This window comes from Scyliorhinus torazame, chromosome 16, assembly GCF_047496885.1.
Source record: "Scyliorhinus torazame isolate Kashiwa2021f chromosome 16, sScyTor2.1, whole genome shotgun sequence".
In the NCBI taxonomy this organism is placed as follows: domain Eukaryota; kingdom Metazoa; phylum Chordata; class Chondrichthyes; order Carcharhiniformes; family Scyliorhinidae; genus Scyliorhinus; species Scyliorhinus torazame.
In genome coordinates, this window is record NC_092722.1 from 185357272 (window position 1) to 185384764 (window position 27493).

Below are 27493 nucleotides of genomic sequence, written 5' to 3' on the forward strand. Positions count from 1 at the left end.
TGGCCATAAACCTCAAACACAAAACTAGCGATCGCAATGTGCACATTACTATGGTGAGGCGGCAGGGGTGGTTTTCAATCTCCCCACATAACATTGACCAGCAGAAATCCAGCAGGAATCCCTTTAAAAGGGTGGCATTTAGATCCATTTTGATGATGTTTTTGAAGGATCCTCTGCCGTAGTTATGATAGGTGATTGGGAGAATTCTGCAGAAGTTCAACCCTGACACGCAAAGTAAGCTGAAGGACAAAATCAGTATATTTGGAGAAATGGGTTCATAATAGTCCTCACCCTGCACCCCCTCCTCACCCTCCCCAAACTAAAGCTTCTGTAGCAGTTATGCAGACCTGCCTCCACCTACGGTGAATCATAAAATCATAGAATTTACAGTGCAGAAGGAGGCTATTCGGCCCATCGAGTCTGTACTAGCCCCTGGAAAGAGCACCCTACTTAAGCCCACACCACCATCCTAACCCCGTAACCCGACCCAACCTTGTTTTTGGTCACTAAGGGTAATTTATCATGGCCAATCCGCCATGATAAAACCTGCACATCTTTGGACAGTGGGAGGAAACCGGAGCACCCGGAGGAAACCCACACACACACGGGGAGAATGTGCAGACTTCACACAGACAGTGACCCAAGCCGAGAATCGAACCTGGGACCCTGGAGCTGTGAAGCAACAGTGCTAACCACTGCGCTACCATGCCACCCTAAAGTTGGGTGTGCAATATCAAAGTGTGCAACATTGACCTTCGATAATGGTATGGAGGAGTAAAGTAGAAAGTGGATGCATTGGGTTAGGACACCAGAGAGTGTAAATGCCCCGGTCCACTGCATCAGTGGTACAAGAGTTGTAAAGACACTTGTCGATTGGGAATCTAACCAAAATCAGCCTAAAGTGGTTCTAACCCATGGGCAAGGGTGCGCTGCCGGCGAACAGAGGGACCTGCCGATGGAGATTCCTGCAGCAAGTGTCTACCTCAGCTTTAACTGGAGAATCTTTGCAGAGAAAATTCCTCTGAGTGAAGACACTTTTCTTCATTTCAGCCCCTTATTCTGAGACTTTGCCCCAATGTTCTAGATTTCCCAGTTGAACCCCTTCAGAATCCTGTATGTTCGAGGAGACCACCTTTCATTCTTCTAAACTCCTGAGTGGATTGATCTAATTTACTCGGCCTCTTATTCTCGGATAAGTCTTCAATGCCAATGTATGAACCTTTGCTGTTCCTTCGCCAATGGATTTGGATTTTGTTTATTGTCACGTGTAGCGAGGTACAGTGAAAAGTATTTTTCTGCGAGCAGTTCAAACAGACCATTAAGTACATGAAAAGAAAATACGTAATAGGGCAACACCAGGTGCACAATGTAAATGCATAGACGCCAGCATCGGATGAAGCATATAGGGTGTAGTATTAATCAGGTCAGTCCATAAGAGGGTCATTTAGGAGTATGGTGACTGTGGGGAAGAAGCTATTTTTGAGTCTGTTCGTGCGTGTTCTCAAGACTTTTGTATCTCCTGCCCGATGGAAGAAGCTGGAAGAGTGAGTAAGCCGGGTGGGAGGGGTCTTTGTTTATGCTGCCCACTTTCCCCAGGCAGCGGGAGGTGTAGATGGAGTCAATGGATGGGAGGCGGGTTCGTCTGATCCGACTGGGCGGTGTTCACGACTCTCTGAAGTTTCTTACGCAAGTATATCCTTGCTTGAATATGGAGACCAAAATGGTGCAGAGTATGTGTGGTCTTACCAAAGTCTTACACATTTTTTTATTACTGATGCAGGCCCCGCCTTCTCAACCTTGCCCCTCGCCCGAGGTGTGATGGTCCTCAGGTTAAATCACCACCAGTCAACTCTCCCCCCTCAAAGGGGAAAGCAGCCTACGGCCATCTGAGACTCTGGCGACTTTACCTTACCTTATACGTTTTTTTGATTCTTTGATGGGACGTGGCATCGTTGGCAAGGCCGGCATTTGTTGCCAATCCCCAACAGCCCTTGAGCTGAGTGGTTCGTTCGGTCATTGCTCATTGTTATGTATTTGGAGTCACATTGTGGGCCAGACCAGGTAAGGATGGGAGATTGTCTTTCCCGAAAGGACATTAGTGAACCTTAGCAATTTTAACAACTGAATTATAGCAAGACTTTTGATTCCTGCATTCCCCTTGCAATTAGGAAGGCAAACAGCATGTTTGTCTTTATTAATCGCTGTGTTTCTTGTATGAATATACCCAAGTCTGACATTTAATAAGTTTGGCCCCTTTTAAAAATGACTCTGTTTTTTCCTGACCAAAGTGAACAACCTCACACTAGCCCACATGAGATTCCATCTGCCACCTTGTGGTCCGTACACTTAACCATGTTTTGGATTGTAGAATCCCGACACAGCTGTCTGAGAACTCGTTGATCCCAGCAAACAGGGAGGGCTTTGGGATTTGCAGGAAGTTTTAATTAAGGAGATTCTGTTGTTTATATTCCAGTTTTCTGGCTTTAAAAAACCCTGACCTCGGTGACTGTGAGTGCAATGATCAGAGAGACGTTGGCCACTCACATTGGCTGTGGGATTGTGATACCCTGACCTTAGAGGGCTCTAATTCTCATTAGATGGAATCTGTCTCCGTTCCCTTTTCAAATATTGGCTCCTATTATGTCAGCATGGAAACAAGAGACGGCAATTTGACGAGAACCAGTTTGCCAGGAGTTCACTGCACAGCCTGTCAGTGACAATAGCGGCTTAGAAACACCGCTGGGAGGGTGGGTATGATCAGGCTGAATGGTTAACCACCTCAACTCCCAAGCAATTTCCCTTTGATTGCCGAGCTCACAGAGCTTATTCTGCATGTTCCTGTGCATCATTGGGCAATAAAGAATCAGGGGTGGAAGAGACGAGAGTGAAGGTGGACAATGGACGTTCACAATTCATGGAGATCCTATTCTGCCCGTGTTCATGCGAGAAAGTGCCTTTTGAGTGTTCTCGCTGCCACCATGTTTTACTTTAGCAATGCACCTTCTCTGGTCAGCGCTGGGGATGTGAAAAATGAGGCTATGGTACCATCACTCGTGTAGACTTATGCTCCACAACTTGCTGGGCCGCTAGCCAAGCTGTTCCTTACACAGTTACAATGCTGGCATTTATCCAGAAACATGGAAAATTGCCCGGTTATGTCCTGTACACAAAAAGCAAGAAAAGTCAAACCCAGCTGATTACCACGCCATCCGTCTCCTCTTGATCATCAGTCAAGAGATGCGAGGGGTCATCAACCCTGCTATTAAGCAGCACACGCTGAGCAAAAACAATTGCTCGCTCCATCTCAGTTTGGGTTCCGCCAGGGTCACTCAGCTCCTGACCTCATTACAGCCTTGATTCAAGCATGGACCAAAGAGCTGAATGGCACAGGTGAGCGTGACTGCCTTTGACATCAAGGCAGCATTTGGTCGAGTATGAAGGAGCCCTCGTGAAACTGGAGTCAATGGGAATCAGGGGAAAACCCGCTGCCAGTTGCAGCCATATCTGACACAAAGGACGATGGTTGTGCTGGGTGATGGTCAATCTCAGCTCCAGGACATCACTGCAGGAGTTCCTCAGGGTAGTGGTCATAGAATTTACAGTGCAGAAGGAGGCCACTCGGCCCATCGAGTCTGCACCAGCTCTTGGAAAGAGCACCCCACTTAAACCCCGTAACCCCACCTAACATAAGGGCAATTTAGCATGCCCAATCCACCTAACCTGCACGTCTTTGGACTGTGGGAAGAAACCGGAGCACCCGGAGGAAACCCACGCAGACACGGGGAGAACGTGCAGACTCCGCACAGACAGTGACCCAAGCCAGGAATCGAACCTGGGACCCTGGAGCTGTGAAGCAGCTGTGCTAACCACTGTGCTACCGTGCCCTTGGCCCAACCATCTTCAGCTGCTTCATCAATGACCTCCCTTCCATCATGAAGTCATAATGGGAATGTTTGTTGATGACTGCACAATGTTCAGCACCATTTGCGACTCCTCAGATAATGAAGCAGCCCCTGTCCAAATGTAGCAAGACCTGGGCAATATCCAGGCTTGGGCTGACAAGTGGCAAGTTACATTCACAAGTGCCAGACAATGACCATCTTCAATAAAAAAATCAAACCATCGCCCTTGACATTCAATGGTAATATCATTGCTAAATCCCCCACTACAACATCTGGGGGTGGGTGTGGGTGTGTGTGTGTGTGTGTGCTGGGAGGGGGGTTAACCATTTACCAGAAACTGAATTGGACTAGTCACATAAATACTGTGGTGAGTAATTCACCTCCCGACTCCTCAAAGTCTCATCACATCTACATAGGACAAGTCAGGAGTGTAATGGAATACCCTCCACTTGCCTGGATGAGTGCAGCTCCAACAACACACAGCTCGACACCATCCAAGAAAAAGCAGCCCACTTGCATCCCACCATCTCCTTAAACATTCACGCCCTCCACCACCACCACTGTAGCAGTCGTTGTGTACCATCTACAAGATGCACGGCAGCATTCTCACCAAGGTTCCTTAAACAGGTACAAAAATAATCATGGGCGATTTTAAGATGCATATAGAGTGGATTAATCGAATTGGCCAAGGTATCCTTGAATGAGAGTTCATTGGGCGTATTAGAGAGTGTTTCTTGGAACAATATGTTGTGGAACCAACCGTGGAACAGGCTATCCTGGATTTGGTATTGTGTAAAGAGGAGGGATTAATTAATGACCTCATGGTTAAGGATCCTCTAGGGAAGAGTGATCATAGCATTAAATTCAGTTTGAAAGCGAGAAACTGGAGTTAAACAAAAGTTGGCGTGAAGACAGATTTGGCACTAGTGGACTTGGCAGGAAGATTAAAGGAGATATTAAATTCCTCCCAACTAAAATATATTCACGAGAGGAAGAAAGATCATAAGAGGGAGAAAACAGATCCATGGCTAAGCAAGGAAGTTAAAAGATTTTAAAAATAATTTTAGAGTATCCAATTCATTTTTCCAATTAAGGGGCAATTTAGCGTGGCCAATCCACCTACGCTGCACATCTTTGGGGCGAAACCCACACAAACATGGGGAGAATGTGCAAACTCCACATGGACAGTATCCATGGGATCGATGGTATCCATAATATCCGGGATCGAACCTGGGACCTCGGCACCGTGAGGCTGCAGTGCTAACCGCTGTGCCAACGTGCTGCCCAAGCAAGGAAGTTAAAAGATAACGGCTTGGATTCTCCGTTTCAGCGACTAAATGATGACGCCAACTGAGCATGTGTGGTCTTCTACGACCAAACGTCTGCATGAAACCCTCATTGATTCCGGGACCAGTGAAGGGCTATCAGCGCCGCTGGGTGAAACTCCTGGCTCCCGTGCCGAAAACGGCCGGAGAATGGCCGGGTCACACTACAGAACATGGCGCCGGCCGTGCGCGGACCGGACCCTCCATCCGCAACCACACAGCACACCCCCCTGGCCAGCGCCCACCAGTCGCCCCAGCCCTCACGGAAGCCCCCCTGGCCAGCAGCACGGATTCCGGACGAGTGTGGCGGCGCTGGACACAGTCCGCAGCCGCCACGCAGGCTTCCCGCACGACTGAAACCACACGTGTCCCGCGCCGTTGGGAACCATCGCGGGAGGGCCGGCTGATGACGCGCCAATGCCGTTGCAACGGCACGCGCCGCATGACGCAATGATGCCAATTCCGAGCGGCGAAGCACGGCTGACCGGTGCCGATTTGGGCGATTCTCCACCCGATCGTCGATGACGATATCGCCGTCGAGCAACGGAGAATCCCGTCCATGATATTGCAAAGGCCAGTGGCAAGCTGGAAGATTGGGAAACCTTTCTCAGATCAACAACGGGTTACTAAAATAAAATAAAAGAGCGAAAGAAAATTATGGAAGAAAACTAGCACAAAATAGTAACAAGTACAGAAAAAACCAAACGCACTCTAACCCAGGCTTTTGACCCTTAAATTGCCAAATGTTTATTTTCCAGGCTAGCTGAATTCAAATACACTTTTATCTTGTGCTTCACTCTATCCCCAGAAGAGTGTTTCTCCAGGAAATTCCCCTCGTGGGTCAGTACACACTCATCAACTTCCACAGCTGGCCGAGTGGCCTCACAGAACTTTTGTTCATTTAAACAAGTAACCGAGTCATCAGGTAGATTCCTCTTAATTCTCCCGCAAGCATCATCTGAGCAACCCAGCCATGTCACTAACCGAGGTTTCTACACTCGGGGGCTTCAAGTCCCTCCACATTAATAAGATCCGTCTCCGGGCTACCAGGGAGGCAAAGGCCAGGACGTCGGCCTCTTTCGCCCCCTGAACTCACAGATCTTCCGACACTGCAAAGATCGCTACCTCTGGACTCGGCACCACCCGTGTTTCTAGCACCGTGGACATTGCCTTAGCAAAACCCTGCCAAAACCCTCTGAGCTTCGGGCACGTCCAAAACATGTGGACATGATTTGCTGGGCTTCCCGCACACCTCGCACACCTATCCTCTACCCCGAAAAACTTGCTCATCCTAGCCGCCGTCATGTGTGCCCGGTGGACCACCTTAAATTGTATCAGGCTAAGCCTGGCGCACGATGAGGAGGTATTAACCCTGCTTAGGGCATCTGCCCATAGACCCGCCTCTATCTCTCCTCCTAGCTCATCCTCCCACTTGCCCTTAAGCTCCTCCACCGGACTTTCCTCCTTCTCCGAAAGCTCCTGGTAAATATGCGATACCTACCCCGGTGGCGGCAGCAGTGGAAAGGCCGGCACCTGGTTTCTCAGGAAGTCGCGCACCTGCAAATACCTAAAACCATTCCCTGCTGGCAATTTAAATTTATCTTCCAAAGCTTTCAAGCTGGGAAATCTCCCATCTATAAATAGATCCCCCATCCTTCTAATTCCTGCCCTCTGCCAACTCCGTAACCTGCCACCTAGCCTACCCGGTACAAACCTGTGGTTGTTATAAATCGGGGTCCAAATCGATGCTCCCTCCACTCTCTTATATCTCCTCTACTGCCCCCAGATCCTCAGAGCTGCCACTACCACCGGGCTTGTGGAGTATCGGGCCAGCGAGAATGGCACAGGTGCTGTTACCAATGCTCCCAGACTGGTGTCTTTACATGACGCCGCCTCCATCCGCTCCCATGCCGAAGCCTCCCCCACTATCCACTTCCTAATCATGGCTATATTAGCCGCCCAGTAATAATTGCAGATGTTCGGCAGCGCCAACCCACTCTCTCCCTGACTGCGCTCCAGCAACACTTTCTTCACCCGCGGGGTTTTACCCGCCCACACAAAGCCCAAAATAACCTTATTCACCCGCTTGAAAAAGGCCTTCGGGGTGAGGGTGGGGAGGCACTGAAAGACAAACAGAAATCTGGGGGGGGGGGCCGTCATTTTCACGGTCTGTACCCTCCCCGCCAGTGATAGCGGGAGCATGTCTCATCTCTTAAAGCCCCCTTCCATTTGTTCTACCAGCCGGGATAGGTTTAACTTGTGTCGTGCCTCCCATTTCCGGGCCACCTGGATTCCCAGATATCGAAAGCTCTTCCCTGCCATTCTCAGCGGCAGTTCTCCCAGTCCCTTCTCCTGCCCTCTTGCCTGGATCGCAAACATCTCGCTTTTCCCCATGTTCAATTTATACCCCCAAAAATTGCTAAATTCCCCCAAGATTCGCATTACTTCCCCCATCCCCTCCAACGGGTCCGAAATGTACAAGAGTAGGTCATCTGTGTAGAGCGAGACCCCGTGCTCCACCCCCCCCCCCCCCCCCCCCATCCCCCCAGCCCTTTCCACTTCCTAGAGGCTCTTAACGCCATGGCCAATGGCTCTATGGCCAGAGCATTCAGTAGCGGGGAGAGGGGGCACCCTTGCCTCGTCCCTCGGTGTAGTTCAAAATACCCAGCCGGTTCGTACGCACACTCGCTACTGGTGCCGGATAGAGCAACCGCATCCAGTGATGCACTATCAATTATGACGAGACGAGAGTAGAGTGTAATCGAGGCTTTATTACACAGAGATGTGTGGCCTCCTACAGCTGCTGCCGAAATGGCTGCAGCTCGGAGAGCCCACACATTTATACTCCACCTACTGGGCGGGGCCAGCAGGCAGGGATCTACCCCGTACCTGTAGTACATGGGCCTTACCGTAATACCCCTTGTATGCGGTATTTACAATACAACAGTGGTGACTGCCACACCCAGTCAGTAAAGCCCTCGCCAAACCCAAACCCAAACCTTCCCAGCGCCTCCCACAGGTAATTCCACTCCACCCGGTCAAAAGCCTTCTCCGCATCCATCGCTACCACCATCTCCGCCTCCTCTCCTTCTGAGGGCATCATAATAACAATTAGGAGCCTTCAAACATTGGCCTTGAGTTGCTTGCCCTTAACAAATCCTATCTGGTCTTCCCCTATCACCCCCGGGACACAGTCCTCTATCCTTGTGGCCAGTATCTTAGCCAGCAGATTGGCATCCACATTCAGTCGGGAAATCGGCCTGTATGACCTGCATTGCTCCGGATCCTTCTCCCGTTTCAAGATCAATGAAATCGAGGCCTGCGACATTGTTGGGGGGAGGACTCCCTTCTCTCTTGCTTCGTTAAATGTCCTCACCAGCAGTGGACTCAATGATCACTGAAAACCTCTTATAGAATTCCGCCCAGTAGCCGTCAAGCCCCGGGACCTTGCCCGCCTGCATGCCCTCCAGCCCCTTGATTATTTCCTCAATCTCAATTGGGGCTCCCAGCCCCTCCACCAGGTCCTCCTCCACCCTCGGGAACATCAACTGATCCAGAAATTGCCTCATCCCCTCCACCCCAGCCGGGGGCTCCGACTCATATAATTTACTATAAAAGTCCTTAAACACCTCGTTCACCCTCGCTGGGTCCAGGACAGTATTACCGTCTCTACTCTTTACTTTACCTATCTCCCTGGTCGCCTCTCTTTTCCTGAGCTGGTGCGCCAACATTCTGCTTGCCTTTTCCCAGTACTTGTAGATCGCCCCCCCTTGCCTTCCTCAACTGTTCCACTGCTTTCCCTGTGGTGAACAGCCCAAACTCCACCTGTAACCTCCGCTGCTCCCTCAGGAGCCCCGTGTCTCCTGTCCACCTGGAGTATCTCCTCCACTAATCTATCCCTCTCAGCCCGTTCCACCTTTTCTCTGTGGGCCTGTATCAAAATTAATTCCCCTCTGACTACTGCCTTCAAAGCTTCCTAGACCGCCGCTGCAGAGACCTCCCCTGTATCATTTGTTTCCAGGTAGTTCTGGATGGACTTGTTAACCCGCCCACAGACCGCCTCGTCCGCTAGCAACCCCACATACAGTGTCCACAGCGCGCGTTGCCCTCTCTCCACACTAACCCGTAGATCCACCCAGTGCGGGGCATGATCCGACACTGCAATTGCCGAGTACTCAGTATCCTCTACCTTCGGCATTAGCGCCCTGCTCAGAATAAAAAAGTCGATGCGAGAGTAAACCTTGTGGAAAAGGAAAACTCCTTCATCCTCGGCCGTGCAAACCTCATCTCAAGTTTTTTTACAAGGCAGAATCTATTGCCTGAGTCACACCATTTGTCAAAGAGAGTTTTCGTCTCCCTGGTAAATTCAACACAAGCTTGCCATAGTTTCTAAACCACTGTCTATGTGCTCAGGAACAAGCTGGTAAGCTCTCAATGTAGACATTTTAACATCTTCACACTGCAAACTTTGCTCTGTGGACATGGCTGACGCTCGCTGAGCTTAACCAGTCAGCACACACTGCAATAAAAGAGCCAAGATTTCCCTTCGCTACTTCAAATTCGTCGCCACTTTTTCAAAGTGCAATAAAGTACTTAACCGCAGGTGCGATGGAAAGGCCTTGGCACAGGCTCCCGAGAACGAACACCCACGCCCTGGAGACCTGCCATGGCGCCGTTTAGCACTGGTCCACACAAACGTGGACCAGGCGTAAGGGCACCAGGGGGGGGGGGGGGGGGGGCGCATTGAAGGCCCCGAGGTGGCCCGGCTCTGGGCAGGGCATCAGCCCAGCACCGCCAGCCTAGGCACTCTGCCAGCCCGGCACCCCAGCCCCGGCACTGCCAACCCAGCACCGCCAGGGTCTCTGGATTTCATGTTGCCCATGCCAAGGATCAGGCCGGGGGATAACCTGCCCTTATTGGGGGAGGGGGGGGGGGCCTGGAGGACCCTCTAACAGGTAAGTTGGGGCATTGTGGGGGTCGGCAGACCGTGGTAGGAAGTCCGAGGGGGAGGGGGCGCGATCGCGGGCACTGCTCGTCAGTACAGGATACGAGGTAAGTACGGCCTTGGCGTGGCGTTTCTCGCAAAGACCCCCAAAAAAGTCCCATTTGATATCAGAGTCATTCTTGGCACCGCAGGCACCAATAAACACCCCACTACACACTCCCAATACGAGACTCTGTTTCTTGAGGTGTTACACCTCACCCCCTTCCTTCTCCTCAAAAGGAGGTACCAGTCTAATATGTCTGTTAACGTCAAAGCTGGATTTGTGAGCCAGCACCTAATTCAAACTCTCTCATTCATATTGCTTTATCCATCTCTAGTTGCTTACTTTCACGCTCCATTTGAAACTCTAATTTCTGTCTCTCTGATCCCTTCTCTTGTTCTAATCTCAATTTTTCCAACATCAATTTCTTCATTGCTATTGCATTCTCCCTCAAGTCCCTCTTTTCATTAAACTGCAACTAAGTGTCCTTCTCTGCCAAGGTAATCTTCTCAAAGGCATCTCCAATCTAGCCAAAGGTGTTCGAGATGACGAGCTCCCATTCTCAGAGCATCTGGCAAAATGTAGCTCAACCAACACTTGCACTAAAACAGATCGTCTCTTTTTTAATACCAGAACAATTTCTTTTTACTTTGTAATGATCGGCAACACCAATGCGCCACGGGTCGCGGGCGGTTGACTCAACGCCGGTTGGGGGCCGTTGAAAGAGGCCCCCGTGCCGATTCTCGGCTTTCGACCGGCCGAGTTCCCGCCGGCGTGGTTCTAACATGGTTCCACCTGGCGGGTGCTCGGACCCGCGGCCATGGTGGCCGTCCGGGGGGGGGGGCTCCACGACGGCCAGGCCCGCAATCGGGGGCCACCGATCAGCGGGTGGGCGGGATCCGGGGGAGCCTACCTTCTTCCGTGCCGACCCGCTGTGTGGCTCCGCCATGTCACACAGGCCCGTGCGGAAGCGGCCGCCACGCACATGTGCACACTCACAGCCGGCTGCCGTGCGTATGCGCGGACCCGCGGCCAGCAGTGTAGGGCCATGGAATCGCTGGGCCAGGAGGCTTGTCGACGCTGGCGTGAAACACTCCAGTGTTTACGCCGGCGTCAACACTTACCTGCGTTTTCAGAGAATCCCGGCCTCTGTTTCTTTAATACAAACTACTAAATTTGTTGGTCTTTTGAGTAGAAAGCACCTCAACAGAGAAATAGGATTATTGCGATCCCAGAGCAGATCCCAATGGTGGATCAGTGACTGGACTGAAACCCCAATATTTTAGTTTATTTTGGAATACTGTGAGGAAGGAATGTAGGAGTGATGACACAAAGAAATAGGGATTTGGTACTTTAATACAAAACTTATTAACATAGTATTAAAATCTTTAACCTTACATGCAAAAATATCTTACAATTACCCCTTAATTGTCCTTGAGGAGTCAGTTAAGAGTCAACCACGTTGCTGTGGGTCTGGTGTCACATGTAGGCCAGACCAGGTAAGGATGGCAGATTTCCTTCCCGAAAGGACAGAACCAGATGGGGTTTTCTGACAATGGTTGCATGGTCATCGTTACACATTTCCATTCCAGATATTTTAATGAGTTTAAATTTCACCATCTGCCGTGGTGGGATTCGAACCCAGGGCCTCCAGATCATTGTCCTGGGTCTCTGGATTACAAGTCCAGCGACAATACCACTATGCCACCACCTGCCCTAGCAACTGATATGGTTCTCATCTAGTACTGCCATTGATTTGATGCTCCTTCGCTATTGTATGTTGTCTTGTCAGGGACATTTCTGCATTGTCATTAATACAGATTTTGGTTAATAAGGGAACATGCTATGCAAAACTAGCTTCTTTCCTTTAGCTAGACAGCTCCTTTGAGTTAATCTTCTTGTTTGTGAGAATAAGGCCTTGGCCCCAGTAACACAGATGTAAAAATACCATGTAAATGTCATCGGCAATTACTGAAACCACAGTTACGTAAACACACAGCTGGAATCCTGGCCTGCGGACGACAACAGTTTAACCGCCTTCACAAGGCGAAGGCATTTTGAAAACACGGTGGATACTTGCGTGGCTCAAACTTTATCACTGGGATTCATACCTGAAAGTGTCTAAAAACGACCTTAATGACATGAAATTTCTCCCTTGCCGCCACACAGGACCATCCTTGACAGGGCAGGCTCGAGATAAAACCGTTACAGCGCCAGTGGCAATTCTACCAAGCCACAAGAAAATCCATTGAAATTTTACACTGAAGAACCACATATTTTCCTAAGGTTGTTTATCCTTCTGACCTAGACTCTTGGGAAATGATGTGATCACTAGAAACGCGCGCTTTTTAGAAATAAATAACTAGTGTTTTTTAAAAATTGTTCAGTAGATGGTTCTGGTAAACAGTGGCCACGCACAGAATGATAAAATGGCTGCAGCGCAAAGTAATTTAGCTGTTCCCTCTCACCCCCCCCCCATCATGTCCTCCACTTTTCTCTTCAGTCAATTAGCCAATTCCTTTTTTGAAAGCCCTGACCGAATCTTCCTCCAATCACACTCTCAGGGAGGGTACTCCAAATCTTAACCACGCAACAAAGTTGTTCTTCAGGTCACCTTCGCTTCTTCTGCCAATCGTCTTAAATCTCTGTCGTCTGGTTCTAGAATCTTCCATTGGGAACAGTTTCTCTCTCTATAATCTGTCTGGGCCTCTGATGATTTTGAACACCTCTATCAAATCCACCCCCCCCCCCCCCCCCCCCACACCTCCTCTCCTCCAAGTACAACAGCCCCCGTTTCTCCAATCTACGTAGTGGAAATCTGCACATTCCTGGAATCATTCTCGTAAATTTTTGCTCCACCCTCCTGAAATTCTTCCTAAACTGTGATGGCCAGAATTGGACACGGTACTGCAGTCGAGGTTAGGTCAGTCTTAAAAGTGCTGAGGTGGCACCTCAGGAGGGAGGTGTCCCCGCTCTCTCTTTCTCCCCCTCTCCCTGCCCCCATTGGCCCTCCAGCTTCGGGAGCCCCCCTCCACTGTGGTTAATTGGTGGGCAATCGCACCCTCTGGCCACAAATTGGCAACTCAGGGAAAATCAATGTCGGCTGACTGCTCCCTTGGCCTGTTTGACTGCAATGTGGGCAGTCCGGCCTAAAATACACAATTCTGCCCCCAGCCCCCCCATTCAGATGTGGAAGTGCAACTCACTGAGCATCTCACCGAGCAGATCAGCAGAAGATAGAATCATCAGCAAGGGTCCCGCTTAAAGAATGTTCACCAGAGAGCGATGCCAAAAGGCTGCCTTGCAAGCCTTGGGCCAACAAGGTTTTAGGAACGAATAAAAGAAGTTGCAGAAATCGGTACTGGTTCCAACTCAGCACATTTTGACTTCCCTCAAAATGCTTCCGAGGGCCGAAAGTGATTACGGGTAAGTAACAGGATTGTAAACAGCCTTTAAAGTCTGAAATACCTTGACACAAAATTCCCCCTTCCGCCAAGCTTTCCCTTGTGAAGATCTGCAGCCAGTTTTTTAACTTGAACTTTGGGGCAGCACGGCGGCAGCACCGTGGTTAGCTCAACTGCTTCACAGCTCCAGGCGTCCCAGGTTCGATTCCCGGCTGGGTCACTGTCTGTGCAGAGTCTCCACGTTCTCCCCGTCTGTGCGTGGGTTTCCTCCGGGTGCTCCGGTTTCCTCCCACAGTCCAAAGATGTGCGGGTTAGGTGGATAAAATTGCCCTTAGTGTCCAAAATTGCCCTTCGTGTTGGGTGGGGTCACTGGGTTATGGGGATAGGGTGGCGGTGTGGGCTTGGGTAGGGTGCTCTTTCAAAGAGCCGGTGCAGACTCGATGGGCCGAATGACCTCCTTCTGCACTGTAAATTCCATGAAATCTTTACATCTGTTAACCCTTTCAGATGAGGTTATGTTGATGATTTTACGGGCTTCCCTCATTACACTTAAACTAACGAAGATCCACTTCTAGGATTTCCGCAATCATTATTTACTATTGTCTCAAAAAGATTAAATATCTGATTTCCGTTGACTAGAGAAAAAAATTTCTAATGTGAAGCCACAGCAACTTCTAAAATAAACTTAAATGTCCTGCTTCCATGGCTAGAAGCATTGGAGGCCCCCGACGATGTGTACTAATTGATTGATCTGAGTGATCCTGCTAAGCAGGACAAACAACATCTCTTCCTTATCATTTTTGTATCTAAATCAGGGCTCACTGAGCCACTGGGGCATATTGTAAGACAAGCAATGCCCGCTTCAGCTGACTGTTGCATATCTCTTCCAATGGTCATTCCTAAATTGGCACAGAGGTTGAATATTAATGAAAGGAGAGATTTTGTTGAAGTTTTTCATCTTCCACTCATCAGGCCAAACGCAAAAATGTCACATTTCAAACAGTTGCAACAATTCCTAGTACAGGAGGAAATTGAGCTGATTTGAAGCCCACACATTTCTCCTGTGGCAGAAAATTGCTGTGATCCACGGGAAATTTGCTTTCAGCATTTGTCCTGATGAGTACAAAACCGAAAGCTTCGACAAAATGTCTCCCTTTTCAGCAATATTCAACTTCTGATTTACCAAGCCACTGTTGGTCAAGAAATGTAACAGGCAGCTGAATTGAAGTCACTGCTCTTAAATTATCAGTCACATCAAAATTATTCCCATTCTTTCTCAGGACATCCACGCAAATGAATTTCTTACTTTCCTCAGCCTTCTCTTACATTCAAAACTATTAAGGCCCAGGAAGTCGACCGGTAAGGTGAACGTCGATTTATTTATGGTCACAGAATGTCTGCCCAAGGCAGCGAATATATTTATACAATGGGATAACTAACATGCCGATCCCCGGCCTTTATACTGCGTTCTTATGAGGTCCAGCTGGGCCACCCCATGCCCACTAACGGGGAAGCACATATTCCACGAGCCCCATGGGGAACAACCCACCAGTCCCCCCAGCCCTCGCAGAAGTCCCCGCAGCCAGCGGCACGGATCGTGGCCGAGTGTGGCAGTGCTGGACATAGTCCGCAGCTGCCAAACCTGGTTCCTGACCGCTGAGACCACACGTGTCCCGTGCGGTCAGGAACACCGCCCATCGTGGGAGGGCCTTCCGATGATGCGCCAACGGTGTAGCAACGGCACGCAGCGTGCGACGACACCATTTCGGAGGGGGCGGGGCATGGCCGACCGCCGTCGAACCGGCACCGGCCCGATTTGGGCGTCGGAGCCCATTCTCTGTCTATCGCCGATTACGATAACAACAGAGAATCCCGCCCAGTTTCTTTGCATCATTTAGAGGAACGTTTGTGTGTATTGGAATTGATCGACCATGTGAGTGTCCCTTTAAGGAAGGTCCTTGCCTTATCACATGGCCCCCAGGACCCTGGAGCCCGCCCGCACCGCCTTGTCCCGCCGGTAAGGTAGGTGGTTTAACTCACGCCGGCGGGACAGGCATTCTAGCAGCGGGACTTCGGCCCATCCGGGCCGGAGAATCGCGGGGGCGGGATTCACGCCAGTCCCCGGCGATTCTCCGACCCGGCGGGGGGGTCGGAGAATCTCGCCCCAGTTTCCAGACTGCTCAGTAACTTAAAAGAGATAATTGCTTTTTGGAAGGAATTCAAATCTGCTGTTTGAAAAGGGGAACAGAGTATCAGTAACAACAATCTTTTACATGTGAGAATGCCGTGTGCTGGGCCACGCCTTTCAAAAGGGGTTTCTGGTTTTACTTGGATTTTGTTATTGAATTGGAACAGTTAAAGGGGAATTCATTCAGGGTTATACATAGATTACGGTAGCAGTGTGGGGTCTTTATGTTTGTAATTGATTAAAAAATTCTTGCTGTGTGCGTTTATACAAATCTTAACTAAGTTCTTAGAATGAAGCTTGTTCTTTTGATTAAATGCGCCGAAGACATCCGTTGAATAACACCTGAAAATCAGGCTCTAATGCTCATCCTAGTCAAAATCAATAAACAGTTATAGGTCAGGTGAACTCCATAATATATTTTGCAGTTTTCTAAACCCTGGCCCATAACACTGTGTCTTGGAATTGATCAACCAGAGGAATGTGTCTGTGTATTGCAATTGATCGACCAGGGGGAAAGGTGTCTGTTGTCATGTGAGTGTCCCTTTAAGTAAGGTTTTTGTTTTATCACATGGCTTCAGTGATGTCATTGTGTAGGTGGAGCTGGGCTGTGGCTCTGTGAGTTTTTACTTTCGCTTTGGGTTTTGGACTGGTTTGAATTGCACAGGTTAAAAGAAGTCTCTTTCTCTATTTTCATTTTAAAAGCTGTTTCCAGACTGCTCGGTAACTTAAAAGAGCGAATTGCTTTCTGGAAGGAATTCAAATCTGCTGTTTGAAAAGGGGAACAGAGTATCAGTAACAACAGTCTTATACCAGTGAGAATGCCGTGTGCTGGGCCACGCCTTCCAAAAGGGGTTTATGGTTTTACTTGGATTTTGTTATTGAATTGGAACAGTTAAAGGAGAATTCATTAAGGGTTAATACATAGATTACTGGGGTCTTTATGTTCGTAATTAATAAGAAAATTCTTGTTGTGTTTGTTTATACAAATGTTAACTAAATTCTTAGAATAAAGCTTGTTTTTTTTTATTAAAAGAGCCTAAGATGTCCATTGTATAACCCCTGAAAGGCAGGCTCTTGTGCTCGTCCTAGTCAAAATCAATAAACAGTTGTAGGTCAGGTGAACTCCATAATATATTTTGGAGTTTTCTAAACCCTGGCCCATATCACTGTACCTTGCAATTGATCGACCAGAGGAAAGTGTCTGTGTTTTATATCTGATTTGCAGGTCATTTCCTCCCAAGGGTCAGACTGTCCTTCAGTAGTGGGCAACCTGCGGCCCATCTGAGTTCTGAGTGTGACCCACAAGACATTTTGTTGGCCGTTGCCCACACGCAGAGATGCCACATTCTGATTTCTGTCCGTGTCGGGTTTTTTTTCCTACCGGTATGACTGAAGTGATTCACACATAAAGCAAGGGCAAGTGAAATGAGGGGAGTGCTGATTGCTCACAACATTGACTGCGAGAACCGTACGCTCTTCTGTGTCCAAAGTATAAATATTTATTTTGTTTTCCCCTATTTGAAGTTGGTGACCATTCTGTTAATATAGAAATGATTAAGCATCTTCTACAACTCGTTATGAAATATTCAGCGCGTATTAAATATATTTAATCTGATTCATGGATAATGGTTAGTGAACAAGCCTGAGTTCAATCTTGCAGCCCAGTGAGGTGGTGGAAGGTGACTCATGTGGCCCCACTCTCTAACCTGAGTTGCCCATCACTAATCTGTTTCATGATTCAGAGTGGGACAAGTCAGGGAGAGGATAGAATTATCTGTATTTCAGAAGGAGGCATGCTCTCTCTCAAAGAAAACCCAGTTGGTTTGTACACTGGAAGGAGCAGTTGGGATTCAACAAGGATTGTTGATCAAGATACAAAACTGATGAGAGATATCAGCACCCGGTCACCTTTTGGCTGAAGATGAGCTTGATTTCCTTCTTTGAAAGCAGTGTGTTATTGTCTGCAGGTTTGAGGTGCTATTATTCTTCACTGAGTCTCTGAGCTACATGTTTAAGAACTAACACATTTACAACAAGCTCAGTAGTCAGTCTGTCATATTTAAAATGTTATAATGGAATATAATATGGACAGCAACCCCAGTTATCCCCTGTCATGATTGGGATTTACCTTATCGTATGCCATCTCCTCTGCACTGTAAGTATGTGACCTTATTTGCGAAAGGATGCTAAGAAATGATAAGCATAGTGAAGAAAATTCACAAAACGGCAAAGAAAATAAAAGGTGGATGGATCTTACTCTTTTCGTAAATAATTACTGGGCAGAATGGCGAGTGGAAAGTTGGATAGAGGAGATTACTACTGGAATGAAGCCTTCCCAGTTCTCCATCCATTTAAATTCTTGGGACAGAAAATTAAGTAAGCTCCATAAATCTTCTCCAACCTCTAATCCCCTCTCTGCACTGTGGGCAAGTGAATATTTGTAGCCTTTCAGTTTGGTGTTCTTCAGGGGGAGAGAGAGGGTATTGAAGAACATGGTGAGAAGCTAGGTTGTGTTGTCTATAAAAAAGACTTTTCCCTTTATATAAATGTTCATACGTTCTTATAAATATCCTAGTTACCTAATCAGCACACAATGGCATTTACCATCACATACAAGATACATGCAAAACTTTCATACAGATCCTGGATGCGTAAGCCAAGCATTTCGGAATTGGAGAATCTCGCAGAGCCGATAGCCATTTCTATTTCCTTCCCTTTCTCTATAAGTAATGAACCTTCCGCAATCCTGTAAATCTAATGTGTGGTGGAACATGGCAAAAAGCTACTTGGCATTTGTACATTGGACTCTAAATAGGACTCAACAAGATTAATTATGATCAGACTATAGAAATGTGTCATCTGAGACTAACAAGGTAGTTCATATAACAATCTTTATTGTCACAAGCAGGCTTACATTTACACTGCAATGAAGTCACTGTGAAAAGCCCCGCTCCGGCGCTTGTTTGGGTACACGGAGGGAGAATTAAGAATGTCCAATTCACCTAACAGCACGTCTTTCGGGACTTGTGGGAGGAAACCGGAGCACCCGGAGGAAACCCACGCAGACACGGAGAGAATGTGCAGACTCCACACAGACAGTGACCCAAGCCGGAATCGAACCTGGGACTCTGGAGCTATGAAGCAACAGTGCTACCCACTGTGCTACTGTGCTGCCCATAGAAATGGTGTGCAGTTAAAAGAACAGGACACACACAATCACATTTTCAGCCCTTATGAGTAATAAAAGGATAGTATTGGACCTGGTCGTGCTTTAGGTTCAATGTGTTTGGGCCAATTTGAACACAAATAGGTATCTGACCCTTGGCTCAGTTACTCTGAATGTCGTGGCTCTAACTTTAAGATTCAACTTTAACTTGACTCAGGACGAGAAAAACAAAGCTCTTGAATCAATGTCACCAGGCAACCACTTATTGAGTTGACTCCGCTTCTATTCTACATTTAACAGTCTTTTAAAATTCTGTAGGAGTTTGACAAGAACCGATGTAGAGATGAAGATGTTTCCACTTGTGGCAGCTGGGAGGGGGAGGGAAAGAGGCTGTGTGGGGATCCTAAACCATGGACCATAAATATAAGATAACACTGATAAATCCCTTAAGGAACTCCGAGAAACATTTTTAAGCCAGGGAGTGACTAGAATGTGAAACTACACAAAACAAAAAGGTTAGGAGGGGTTGTTGGGTTACAGGGATAGGGTGGAAGTGAGGGCTTAAATAGGTTGGTGTAGACTCGATGGGCTGAATGGCCTCCTTCTGCACTGTATGTTCTCTGTTCTATGGATCTAGAATAGTTGAAGCAAATAGCAAAGATGCATTAAGGGCAAATTGGATAAATACCTGAGAGAGAAATGAATAAAAGAATATACAAGAAGGGGTAGATGTGTGTTGAGGGGGGGTAAGATAGGAGGTAGAGATGGTGGCATAGTTGTCATGCGATGTCACCAGACTAGTAGTCTGGAAGCCCAGGCTAACGTTCTGGAGGCATGGATCCAAACCCCGTCACAGCAACTGGTGGACCTTATATTCAGTTAATAAAATCTGGAATATTAAGCTAGTCTGAGTAATGGCGATCATGACATGATCATCGATTGTTATAAAAATCCATCTGCTTCACTAATGTCCTTTAGGGAAGGAAATCTGCCATCCTTACCTGGTCTGGCCTACACGCGACTCCAAACCCACAGCAATGTGGTCGGCTCTCAACTGCCCTCTGAAACGGCCTAGCAAGTCACTCAGTTCAAGGGTAACAAGGGAAGGGCAATGAATGCTGGCCCCACTTGCGACGCCCACATCCGTGAAAGAATAAAGATGAAGTAAAATGGGAGGAGGCTGGTGTGGACCAGTTGGACCCAAGGAGGTGTTTCCATGCTGCAAATACTGTGTAATGTAATATTTGCATCCTTAGGTGGTATGCTGTGTTACAGAGATTCATCTCGGCCCTCAGAATGTTTCTTTTAAACGGCTGCTCATCAAGGAGCACTGTCCCACAGTCTGAATCCTGAATGTGTGTTTTTTGTTATTTTGAATGAACCTTTTACAATTTAGTCTTTCGGAAAAATGAGCTCAATTTCCAAAGGCAACTCTGTTGATGATGCAGGCAAGACATTCCTGTGTCAATAAACCTTGTAAAATCACTTGCAAATACCTTATAAACGTGACATTTGGCCCTTTAAGTCTGACCCATCCGAATGCTCAAAGGAGAATGCCAGGAAGGAACTGGACAAGCTCATTGTAGTCCAACATTTTTTGCTAATTCAGATTCAAGAAGTACTAATTCATATGTCAAAACGCTTGACACTAGTGCTGATTCACTCCTTAGCCGCTCAGAATAATGCAAGTTTGACTTTTCCTATTATTGCTTCTGCCTTAATTATACACTTTGAACATTTCTCATTGAGCCCTGAGGCCTCAGCCAGGTGTTGGTGCATTAGACGTGATCCACAATTTAAGATCCTCTAGCTCCAGCTCGGGGGAGGGAACGATGAAAAATTCCTGTCATTACTTTGTTCCTCCTTTGGCAAGAGGCATGAAATTAAAACTGAAATTGGTTTTTTTTTGGGGGGGGGGGGGTTACGTACTAAATTTATCTTCTGGAAAACTTAGGAAAGGTTGAGGAAATCGTTCACCAGTACACATCCTGCCCCGCACGCCACCCCCCCAAACACGTCACACACTAAATAAATTGGCCTTGCATACCTGGTAATTGGGCAAATTACAGGCCTTCCAAGGTACTGCCTCAGTGATTATAGAGACATCCTCACGGCAATAGCTCAGAGCGTGCTGTGGGCAGTTACGCAGGACACAAGCAGAAGAGATGGCAGCAGCTCAAAGGGGTTTAGTTGGTTGACAACTTAATGCTACATAATTAGGGAAAGTATGGCATGAAAACAGCTTCTCCTTTGCTGCAGACTGGGTCTTTCAGGTCCTTGAGGTTTCCTGAATAAAACACTCACGCATGCCGGATAAAACATGGGCTGGATTTGCCCTTTCAGAGGCTACGTACCAGCGCCAGCGGAGCATGTGTGGCTTTTTTACGACCAAAAATCGGCGTGGAAGCCTCACCGATTCTGGGGCCGGTGAGAGGTTAGCACTGGCGGCAACTGAAACTCCCACCTCCCGCGCCGAAAACGGGCGGAGATTGGCTGGGTCCCTGGCCGCGCATGCGCACGGCTGACGACCTCCATCAGTCGCGGCGTGCAACATGGCACCGACCGTGGGTGGACCCAACCCACCATGCGCGACCCACAGTCCACCTCCTGGCCACCCCCCAGCACTAGCGGAAGCCTCCCCCCCCCCCCCCTCTGCCAGTGGCACGGATCCCAGCGGAGTGTGGCGGCGCTGGACACAGTACGCAGCCGGGTTCTTAGCTGCTGGGACCATACATGTCCCGGCCCATCCGTGACATTCCACCCCCGATGGTCCGTCAGGAACTCGGCCAATCGGTGGTGGAGCATCACGGGTGGGCTGGCCGATTACATGCCAAGCCTGTTGAAACGGCTTGCGTCACAATGACGCCAGTTTGGAGGGGGGGGGACACAATGGACCGGCGTCAAACAGGCGCTGAATTTGGCACAAAAAGTCATTCTCCGCCCAATCGCCGGACACGATTTTATTCACTTTGGCAGGAAGAATAAAAAAGAAGAGTATAACTTAAATGGAGAAGGACTACAGAATTCTGAGGTGCAGGAGGATTTGGTGTTCTGGTATGAGTCACAAAGTTAGCTTGCAGATACAGCAAGTAATTAAGAAGGCTAATGGAGTGCTATCCTTTATTACAAAAGGAATTAAACATAAAATTGACGCTGTTATGATTCAGTTATACTGGGCATTGGTGAGAGCACATCTCAAATATTGTATGCAGTTTTGGTCTTCTTATTGAAGGAAGAATGTAAATACATTGGAGGTGGTTCAGAGGAGGGATGCGAGATTGATACCTTGAATGAGCAGTTCATCTTATGAGAAAAGGTTAGACAAATTGGGCTCGTTTCCACTGCAGTTTAGAAGAGCGAGAGGACTTGATTGAAGTATATAAGATCCCGAGTGGTCTTGACAAGGTGGACGTGGAAAGAATGTTTCCTCTTGGGGCGAGTCCAGGATTAGGGGGCACAGGTCACCCTTTTAGGACAGAGATGAAGAGATATTTTCCCTCAGAGGGTTGGAACTTTCTGCCTCAGAAAGGGAGGCCATTGAATATTTTTGCGGCTAAGGGAGGTAGAATCTTGTCAGACAAGGTAGTCAAAGGTTATCGGTGTAGATGGAATGTGAAATTCAAAACTCAAATAGATCAGCCAGGATCTTGTCGGATTGGTGGAGAAGGCTCCAGAGGCTGTATGGTCTATTCCTGCTCCCGTTTTGTATGTCTGTACCCCCGATAACCTTTCATCCCTTGCTTATCAAGAATCTATTGAAAGACTCTGGGCTGGATTCTCCGTCGCCAGTACTGGAGTTCCTGATGTAGCGGAGAATCCAGAGTTGGGGAAAAAAGAGAATTGCCGCCAGGCGCCAAACCGTTTCGGATACTCCGGTCTGCCGCTGGCAGTGGCATCTAGGTTCACGCCCTGCATCAGCGGGAGGATGCGAAAGGTCAAAATGATCTATTTGCATCCTATCAGCGGGCTGGACATCGAATTCTTCATACCTCCGTGAATTTCCAGCCCTCTGTTCCAGGATTCACGCGAGCGAGGATTGGTATAAGTATTTGTTAGCGTGGCCCTGGCGCGGTGGATCTCACATTGGGTCAAGAATTTTTTTAAGTAGGTGCCCCCAAAGTCTATCGGAGGGCCCCCTTTCCATCTAGGAGCTAAGTGCTTTAACTTCCTCTTTTTCTCAGCAGAAAGCACTTAACTGCTTTTGATGTGGTTGTGAGCAGTCAATCATAGCTAGATGTTTATAAACTATGCAACAGTAGGCTACGTGAGATCCATTCAAGCATGAAGGGAAATGAAAATAAACAATTCAGGTATCTGGCTGTCTGGAAGCTATCAATTACAGCCAAGTAAAAGTGATTTAACTTTGAAGTGAATAGAGGCCTTGCAGATTAAACGCTCGGAAGTGTTTAAAGCCTTGTGATGTGGTTTTTGCTTTCTATGAAATTGCCTGAGGCAGCAGCTGTAAGGGACAGTAATTTATTTTAACCGTTTCTGCCTGGACTGCTCTTCAGCTTCCAGACAGGGGTGACTGATTTGGGGGGGGGGGGGGTCTCTGTTGCGGGGATGTCTCTGATGGGAAGGTCTGGTAAGTACTTGGGGGTTGGAGGTGTGACCATGGGGACGGGAGGATGCCCTTCCCTGTCAGTGGGGGAGGTAGTGGCAGGATCTGCATCCCGGAGGGGGGGTCAGAGAATCGCTGGGGGCCGCGCGAAACGCGCCACACCGCCCCGACGTGATTCTCCGCAGAGCGGGGAATCGGGGCCATTGGGGCCAGTGTGGTCGGTGCTGCGCCGGTCGGCGGCCGCTCTAAGCGGCCCTCCCGCGATTCTCCGACCCAGATGCCTCCAATGTGGCCTGGCCCACGGTCGGGACCCACCAATCAGTGGGCCGACCTCTCTGCCCCCCGGTCTCCTTTCTTCCAAGCCGGCGCCTGTACTCCTGCGCCATGTTGGGTCGGGGCTGGCGCGGACAAGGGAGACACCGCGCATGCGCGGGTTTGCGACAGACCCACTGCGCATGCGTGGCTTTGCGCCGGACCCACTGTGCATGCGCGCATCCCCTGGTGCCCATTCCACGGCTGGATCAGCAGCTGGAGCGGCGTGAACCGCTCCAGCGCCCTGCTGGCCCCCTGGAGGGGCCAGAATTGTTGATCCTGGGGCTGTGTTGACGCCGTCGAGAAAAGCGACGACGTTTCTGACGGCGTCAACCCTAAGCCTCAGGAACACAAAATTCCGCCCCAAAGTCTTTCGGGACTTGTGGGAAGAAGCTCACTGGTTTCATTTATTGAGGCTCAACATCAGGGGTAGGATTTTGAGGATGGTGGGATTTCCCTTCATGTCATCCGAGACTTGGCAGCAAACACATCCTGCCGGTCCTCAGCCATTTAACATTCTGATGAGCATTAATTGTCTGGAAATGGGACATCTGCTCCTCAGTCATGGGGCAGTCCTCTCTCTCTGGTTGACTCGCACCTCTCAAGTCCCAGCAGTGCCAGAAGCTGCACTGGGCAGAAGTGGGACTGCTAGAGTCTCGGACTGTGATTGCAGGCAGTCCCCAGGGTCGAAGTCCAAGGAGACCAGGCCTAGATTAGTGACAGGGTCTCAGGACAAGGTGAAACCGCATGGTGGAAGGGAGCGAGCACATGCAGGAGCCAGACCTTGAGGGGCTGGGGAAGGTGCCCGATGTTAAAAGGAAGCCATTGATTAAGAGACCACAGCCCTTCCGGCCCGAGGTCTGAGCAGCAGGGATACATAACATTCTGCCCTAGGTGTATCTTGGGTTACCTGCTCCAGGGCAGGAACTGGTCCCGGCACCCAGTTGATATCAGCAGACTTCGCAAGCCAATTTCTAAGCTACAGATTTCCTACCCGAAATAATAATATGCCCTGGTTCCCTCCTCAGCAAAGAATCACTGAAACAACTACACGATGACATCAATAAGTTCCATCTCACCATGGACTATTCTCCAAAGTCAGTTGCATTCTTGGACACACTCATCTCCATCAAGGACGGTCACCTCAGCACTTCGCTTTACCGCAAGCCCACGGATAACCTCACGATGCTCCACTTCTCCAGCTTCCACCCTAAACACATTAAAGAAGCCATCCCCTATGGACAAGCCCTCCGTAGACACAGGATCTGCTCAGACGAGGAGGAGCGTAACAAACATCTACAGACGCTGAAAGATGCTCTCGTACGAACGGGATATAGCGCTCGACTCATCGATCGACAGTTCCAACGCGCCACAGCGAAAAACCGCACCAACCTCCTCAGAAGACAAACATGGGACACAACCGACAGAATACCCTTCGTCGTCCAGTACTTCCCCGGAGCGGAGAAACTACGTCATCTTCTTCACAGTCTTCAACACGTCATCAATGAAGATGAACATCTTGCCAAGGTCATCCCCACACCCCCACTACTTGCCTTCAAACATCCGCGCAACCTCAAACAAACCATTGTTTGCAGCAAACTACCCAGCCTTCAGAACAGCGACCATGACACCACAGAACCCTGCCATGGCAATCTCTGCAAGACGTGCCAGATCATCGACATGGGTACCACCATTACACGTGAGAACACCACCCACCAGGTACGCGATACATACTCGTGCGACTCGGCCAAAGTTGTCTACCTCATATGCTGCAGGAAAGGATGTCCCGAAGCGTGGTACATTGGCGAGACCATGCAGATGCTGCGAAAACGAATGAACAGACATCGTGCGACAATCACCAGGCAGGAATGTTCCCTTCCAGTCGGGGAATACTTCAGCAGTCAAGGGCATTCAGCCTCTGATCTCCGGGTAAGCGTTCTCCAAGGCGGCCTACAGGACACGCGACACCGCAGAATCGCCGAGCAGAAACGTATAGCCAAGTTCCGCACACATGAGTGCAGCCTCAACCGGGACCTGGGATTCATGTTGCAATACATTCATCCCCCACCATCTGGCCTGGGCTTGCAAAATCCTACCAACTGTCCTGGCTTGACACAATTCACACCTCTTTAACCTGGGATTACCCCTCTCTCTGGATCTGCAAACGCTTAATTAACTGCAAATGCTCACATTCAAAGCATTGTCTTGTATCTTTGAATTTGTCTATATATATATGTTTCTGAAACATACCTCTTCATTCACCTGAGGAAGGAGCTGCGCTCCGAAAGCTAGTGTTTGAAACAAACCTGTTGGACTTTAACCTGGTGTTGTAAGACTTCTTACTGTTCTCACCCCAGTCCAACGCCGGCAAAACCTCATCCTGGTTCCCTCCGCAACAGATTTTAAAGAGTAGGAACTAAGTTCAAATTAAACTCCTTCTGTGTACACATGGTCACTATCCTGCGAGGAAAAAGTTTTATTTCTAATCTTGAACTTTGCTCGAAGTTTGTACTGATTGTGTTAGCGTTGCCAGGGAGAACGTCCATCTCTATCATTTATACCAGGCCCAATGGACACAATAACCTCACAGCCCCGTAGACAGTGGTGTCTAGCGTAAAATCTAAGGGAATGCGAGAGAAACAAATAATTGAAAAGTGAAAGCTTTGGAAGTGGAGAGGGGGAAGGAAGACAATCCATTGATCATGTTCCTTTATCTTCATTGAAAGCGGCATTGCCTCGCTTGGATTTATCACAGAGTTTAAAGTCAGCTTGGTAGACACAAAGAATACAACATCCTGCTGTGTCCAGCAGGAAACAGGAAGGACTGCCCTGCGCAGTCCCAAGTAGGAGATAAAACAGCCTGTTGAAAAATGTGAAGCATGGTTTGCACAAAGAGCAGAAATGGCTACCCAATTTGAGAATATAATTTAATGATTACAGGGTAGGTTTACTACAAAATAGTTTTGTCCATATTGGTTTGGCTCCACTCCAGCTAGTCAAAATGTTTTCCAGATGCACTTGTTTTGTACACCTGGTAACTTTCTTATCTCACAGTTTGACGTTATGTCCTCCTCCCGCAAAGTAAGATTTGGGAACACATGTTCAGTCTGGCGTGTGTCTAGCTATTGTAAAATTAGACTCTACTGAAACTAATGAGATCTGACACTGAGGCCCATAAATGGGGTTAAGTATCGTTGAAGCTTTTCGTTATTAATCAGCTATTGTTTTATTGTGAATTTTTGATGGGTCTTGTACATCGCAGTGGGCGAAAGAAGAATGATAAACATACCAAAAACTGCTATCGAGAGTCAAGAAGGCAGCACAATGGGGAATCACCCCGCCAAATAATCAGATGTTACAAACTGAGAGATTGCATGGTCTAGTGGAGCACAATGGTATTGAGAGTTGGATTTGAATCCAGACAAACCGACGGCAAACTCTTTCATTTGTCTCTATACAATGGACTGTTCTCAACTTATTACCAGCGGTACTATAGAGTGGCGTGGTGGTGCAGTGGTTAGCACTGCTGCCTACGGCGCTGAGGACCCGGGTTCGATCCTGGCTCTGGGTCACTGTCCGTGTGGAGTTTGCACATTCTCCCTGTGTCTGCGTGGGTTTCACCCCCACAACCCAAAGATGCGCAGGTTTGG

The 27493-nt window shown here is 48.5% G+C and overlaps 1 protein-coding gene across 2 annotated transcripts in view; it reads right to left on the reverse strand.

The window, feature by feature from the left end:
* hpse2 (heparanase 2) overlaps window positions 1–27493 on the reverse strand; it is a 378585-nt gene that overhangs the window by 193150 nt on the left and 157942 nt on the right. The gene's annotated exons all lie outside the window — the stretch shown is intronic.